This window comes from Corythoichthys intestinalis, chromosome 11, assembly GCF_030265065.1.
Source record: "Corythoichthys intestinalis isolate RoL2023-P3 chromosome 11, ASM3026506v1, whole genome shotgun sequence".
Classification (NCBI taxonomy): domain Eukaryota; kingdom Metazoa; phylum Chordata; class Actinopteri; order Syngnathiformes; family Syngnathidae; genus Corythoichthys; species Corythoichthys intestinalis.
Window position 1 is genome coordinate 54,396,070 of NC_080405.1, and position 6,000 is coordinate 54,402,069.

Genomic DNA, 6,000 nt, shown 5'->3' on the forward strand with positions numbered 1-6,000 from the left:
TTTCTTCAGTTACTGCTCCAGTTGTTTCATTAATTGCTAGTTATGGTATATAGTAGCACTGTATTTGACAGTGGTGCCATAAGACTGTCATAAGACCATCATCATACTTATGACAGATGTCATTTTGTGCCAGCCGGAAAATTATATCACTTATGAATGGATGCAAAAGATCCGAGCTGGAAAAAAATGGTGTTAGTGACATAATTTGCAGCATGATACTAAATGAAATCAGTCATAAGCATTCATTAATGCCCATGATAGTGTTATGTCATAATTATGATGGTCTTATGGCAGTCTTATGACGCCGCTGTCAAATAAAGTGTTACCTATTAACCCAAATAAATCAACAAATAAACCGCAGGATTCAAATTGAGGGGAAAAAAGTAGCGGCTTATAGTCAGAAAATTACGGTATATCAAATTCACGATTAATTTGGCAATTTTTTGCGAGGAAAACAGAGAATACAAGAAACACCAGGCGTACCTTTGATATTGGAGAAGCTAGGGATTGAACCCAGGACCTTGTACATGCGAAGCACACGCTCTACCACTGAGCTACTTCCACACATTGAGTGAGAAAACATGACAACTTTGCATCTTTAACATTCATTCAAAAGGGAGATAATTTGTGGAATGACACTAAATGGCATCTGTCATAAGCATTCATTAATGCTAATGACAGTGTCATGTCATAATTATGACCGTCTGTCATTCTCAATTCAGTCGGATAGTGCTCAATTTCTACCAAATGATTGCAATTACAAATGCTTCGGTAGTACTATCTTCATTTATTTTTGATTGCAATGAAAAAACATAAAAGAGAATTTAAAAAAAAAAATCATTATCATTTTACACAAAACTCCAAAAATGGGCCGGACAAAAGTATTGGCACCCTCAGCCTAATACTTGGTAGCACAACCTTCAGAGAAAATAACTGCGAACAACAGCTTCCGGTATCCATCAATGAGTTTCTTACAATGCTCAGCTGGAATTTTAGACGATTCTTCTTTGGCTAACTGCTCCAGGTCTCTGAGAATTGAAAGGTGCCATTTTCAGTTCTCTCCACAGGTGTTCTATGGGATTTAGGTCTGGACTCATTGCTGGCCACTTCTCCAGTACTTTCTCTCAAACCATTTTCTAGTGCTTTTTGAAGTGTTTTGGGTCATTGTCGTGCTGGAAGACCCTTCACCTCTGAGGGAGACCCAGCTTTCTCACCTTATGCTGCAAAATTTGTTGGTAGTCTTCAGACTTCATAATGCCATACACACGGTCAAGCAGTCCAGTGCCAGGGCTAGCAAAGCAACCCCAAAACTAGAGATGCACGATAATATCGGTCACCGATAATTATCGGCCGATAATGACAATTATGACGTCACACAGATAATCCAGATAAAACTAAATTCAACCGATAATGCAATCCGATAATTATATACTTGATTTAGCCTCATGTGCGCAATCAACAGTTTTGTCCAATTCTGCTAGTTTTAAGGAGGTGTTTTTGCAGTGTAGTAATGTGATATGTGTTAGGAATGGCTTACTTTTAAAGGCATTTTTGTGCAACTTGGGTGCTCACATTTGATGTGGAAAAAAAGAGCACTAAATTACATTTTTGCACAGTAACATTTGATATTTGTATACTTTAACATTTTACATACAGTGCCTTGCAAAAGTATTCGGCCCCCTTGAATCTTGCAACCTTTCGCCACATTTCAGGCTTCAAACATAAAGATATAAAATTTTATTTTTTTGTCAAGAATCAACAACAAGTGGGACACAATCGTAAAGTGGAACAACATTTATTGGATAATTTAAACTTTTTTAACAAATAAAAAACTGAAAAGTGGGGCGTGCAATATTATTCGGCCCCTTTACTTTCAGTGCAGCAAACTCACTCCAGAAGTTCAGTGCGGATCTCTGAATGATCCAATGTTGTCCTAAATGACCGATGATGATAAATAGAATCCGCCTGTGTGTAATCAAGTCTCCGTATAAATGCACCTGCTCTGTGATAGTCTCAGGGTTCTGTTTAAAGTGCAGAGAGCATTATCAAAACCAAGGAACACACCAGGCAGGTCCGAGATACTGTTGTGGAGAAGTTTAAAGCCGGATTTGGATACAAAAAGATTTCCCAAGCTTTAAACATCTCAAGGAGCACTGTGCAAGCCATCATATTGAAATGGAAGGAGCATCAGACCACTGCAAATCTACCAAGACCCGGCCGTCCTTCCAAACTTTCTTCTCAAACAAGGAGAAAACTGATCAGAGATGCAGCCAAGAGGCCCATGATCACTCTGGATGAACTGCAGAGATCTACAGCTGAGGTGGGAGAGTCTGTCCATAGGACAACAATCAGTCGTACACTGCACAAATCTGGCCTTTATGGAAGAGTGGCAAGAAGAAAGCCATTTCTCAAAGATATCCATAAAAAGTCTCGTTTAAAGTTTGCCACAAGCCACCTGGGAGACACACCAAACATGTGGAAGAAGGTGCTCTGGTCAGATGAAACCAAAATTGAACTTTTTGGCCACAATGCAAAACGATATGTTTGGCGTAAAAGCAACACAGCTCATCACCCTGAACACACCATCCCCACTGTCAAACATGGTGGTGGCAGCATCATGGTTTGGGCCTGCTTTTCTTCAGCAGGGACAGGGAAGATGGTTAAAATTGACGGGAAGATGGATACAGCCAAATACAGGAACATTCTGGAAGAAAACCTGTTGGTATCTGCACAAGACCTGAGACTGGGACGGAGATTTATCTTCCAACAGGACAATGATCCAAAACATAAAGCCAAATCTACAATGGAATGGTTCAAAAACAAACGTATCCAGGTGTTAGAATGGCCAAGTCAAAGTCCAGACCTGAATCCAATCGAGAATCTGTGGAAAGAGCTGAAGACTGCTGTTCACAAACGCTCTCCATCCAACCTCACTGAGCTCGAGCTGTTTTGCAAGGAAGAATGGGCAAGAATGTCAGTCTCTCGATGTGCAAAACTGATAGAAACATACCCCAAGCGACTTGCAGCTGTAATTGGAGCAAAAGGTGGCAACGCAAGGGGGCTGAATAATATTGCACGCCCCACTTTTCAGTTTTTTATTTGTTAAAAAAGTTTAAATTATCCAATAAATTTTGTTCCTCTTCACGATTGTGTCCCACTTGTTGTTGATTCTTGACAAAAAATTAAAATTTTATATCTTTATGTTTGAAGCCTGAAATGTGGCGAAAGGTTGCAAGGTTCAAGGAGGCCGAATACTTTTGCAAGGCACTGTATATAGTAGTATACTATAATAATAATGCTAGAATTGTTTTTAAGAATTGTTTTGAATGTTGGAAAGGCAAAGTCAGTGTACTGAATCTGTTTACTTTCCTTTCTTTTGCACTAGTAAATAGTATCAGCATTTAACCTCATTGTTTATTTGTGATTAATTATTGTTATTTACATGATTATTTGTACTTTAATAAAAAATGTAAGTGTTCCAAAATGGTTTTGTGAATTAATAAGGGTCAACAAAAATGTCATTGTACTTTAATAAAAAATGTAAGTGTTCCAAAATGGTTTTGTGAATTAATAAGGGTCAACAAAAATTTCATTGCTAATTTTTTTTTGACTAACCGTAACTAGTCGGCTGACTAATCAGGAGAAACTTTATCGTTTTAGACAGCCCTAGTGTACCGGAACATATTTCCTCCACACCCTTTTAGCCCCTGACCCATGAAGAGGGCCCCTGGATATGTTCGCCTTAGGCCCCAAAACTGCTACGTCCGCCTAAGTACCTGCATTCCCTAATCACTTGGAAAAGCTGGGGATTGAACCCAGGGCCTTGTACATGCGAACCACACGCTCTACCACTGAGCTACTTCCCCCACATTCCGTGTGAAAACGTCCTTTTTATAATGATAATGACTTCTGAATTAAAGCCCTGCAAATAGTACGTACCAGCATTGACACAAGCAACTGAATTTTATTGATTTAGCAACAGTTGCGATGGACTCATTGGCGTTTCTATAGTGAGATACTGCTGCTCTCTAGTGGACGAAATAAAACGGATAATTTCTATCCTTGCATGCGGTATAAATTTGCAAAATGACATTACTATTCATTCATTCATTTTCCATGCCGCTTTTTCCTCACGAGGGCCGCGGAGGTGCTGGAGCCTATCCCCTCCAACTACGGGCAGTAGGCAGGGGACACCCTGAACTGGTTGCCAGCCAATTGCAGGGCACAAGGAGACATACAACCATTCACGCACACAGTCATACCTACGGACAATTTAGAGTGTTCAATCAACCTAAAAACTATATAATTATTCTACTATTCTCGACTACTACTATAATACAACCCCTAGCAAAAAGTATGGAATCACCAGTCTCGGAAGAGCACTCACTCAGACATTTTATTGTATTGAACAAACTCAGATAAAAAGCAAAAGTGCAACTCGGTGGCATTCAGAAACACTACAAGAAATGGATAAAAAACATTGTGGTGGTCAGTAAATGTTACTTTTATCGAGCAAGTGCAAGGAAATATAGAATCACTCCATTCTGAAGAACATAATATGGAATCACTCCATTTTGATTTGAAAATACAGACACACCCAGTCAATTTCCTTTCCTTAATTGGGCCCCTGCCTCAGATTAGGTCTGCTCGTTAGTCAGCAGTTAAAACAGTGCAGTTATCACACCTGGGAGGGCTGCTGGACCAAGTGGATTCACAAGAATCATGGCTCCTACAAGAGAGATGTCTCTTGAGACCAAGGAGAGGATTATCAAACTTTGTGAAGAAGGTAACGCTACATGTATGGTTGAAAATGTGGACCAAGTACAAACAGCATGGCAAGGTTGTTAAAGTGATCCTCTAACTTAAATACATGTAGGCTCTAATAAACCGCAATTGTTCTCTTGTATTAAAATATGTTGTTAGAAACACATAAAATGTTAAATCAATGGCAATATTTTATAATATTTAGTCCATATTTTGACCGTTAGTTGGCGCCATGGTTTGCGGGCTCACAGTGATGACGTCATTGGTATCTTTCGTGTTCAACGATTGCTTATTGCTGCCTAAACTCGCTAAGTAAAATGCCACGATGTGCTGCTTTTGGATGCAATTTCCAGTCAAATGGAAACAAGGGGAGTGAAGTGAGTGGTCAAGGTGTAATTATTATTTTTAGTAAATAAATGTGCATAAGTGGAAACGTCTTCCCCCTTTTTGGTCCCTGTATGCACGCATCCTACCCACCACGCGTTACAACTAGCCCCCGAACATTTTTCCTGGATCCTCAGTCAAGTAAGGGATCCGTCTATTTTCTGGATCCGACGGTCCCACCGCGTCTGCAATATTGGTTTCAGATCTGTCCATTTTTTTGATTCGTCGGTCCCACAGCGGCTTTTCGGATCAGTCTATTTTGTGGAATCGACGGCCTAATCGCAGCTGCGACATTGCCATGGTATCGGTCTAATTCCTGGATCTTCGAGTGAGTAAAAAACGCAGATTTTGATTACTATTGCTATCTTTTTTGTTGACTATTCTTCGTAGGAGTTTTCCCCAAATCATACTAAATAATTAAAGAACTATGGCACGCTACAGTGACGACAGTGACTGACGTGGACCTTACAACAATGTTGGGAGTTCGTCAGGGAACGCGTGTTTGCGTACTGCTGAGCTCCCGAGTGAAGAGTGGTGAAGGTGGAAATATGATTTTTTTGTGAATAAATATGCATAAGTGGAAGCTTCTCCCCTTTTTGGTAATTTTATACACGTATCCTAGCTACCACGTGTTACAATGTACAAGACATGGATTACACAAAGTGTACTCTTTGGCCTGTACTGTAAGCACACGACAGCTCTGGATGCTAACAATCTACATAATTATATTGGGATAAGTTTGAAAACGCAATATGCTTACCTTGAATATCTGCTAATAAAACCGGACAGCATACACTCTCACTCCCAAGCGGACTTCCCAACAGGACTCTCTCGCATCACCAGTTTTGCCCA

The 6,000-nt window shown here is 40.0% G+C and overlaps 2 non-coding genes across 2 annotated transcripts; both read right to left on the reverse strand.

Moving 5' to 3' along the window:
• Window positions 1-492: 492 nt before the first annotated feature.
• trnaa-cgc (transfer RNA alanine (anticodon CGC)) lies at window positions 493-564 on the reverse strand. The gene has a single exon. It is a non-coding gene; the product is annotated as a tRNA-Ala (tRNA).
• A 3,230-nt stretch (window positions 565-3,794) lies between these two features.
• On the reverse strand, window positions 3,795-3,866 carry trnaa-cgc (transfer RNA alanine (anticodon CGC)). Its single transcript has one exon. It is a non-coding gene; the product is annotated as a tRNA-Ala (tRNA).
• Between the last annotated feature and the right edge of the window lie 2,134 nt (window positions 3,867-6,000).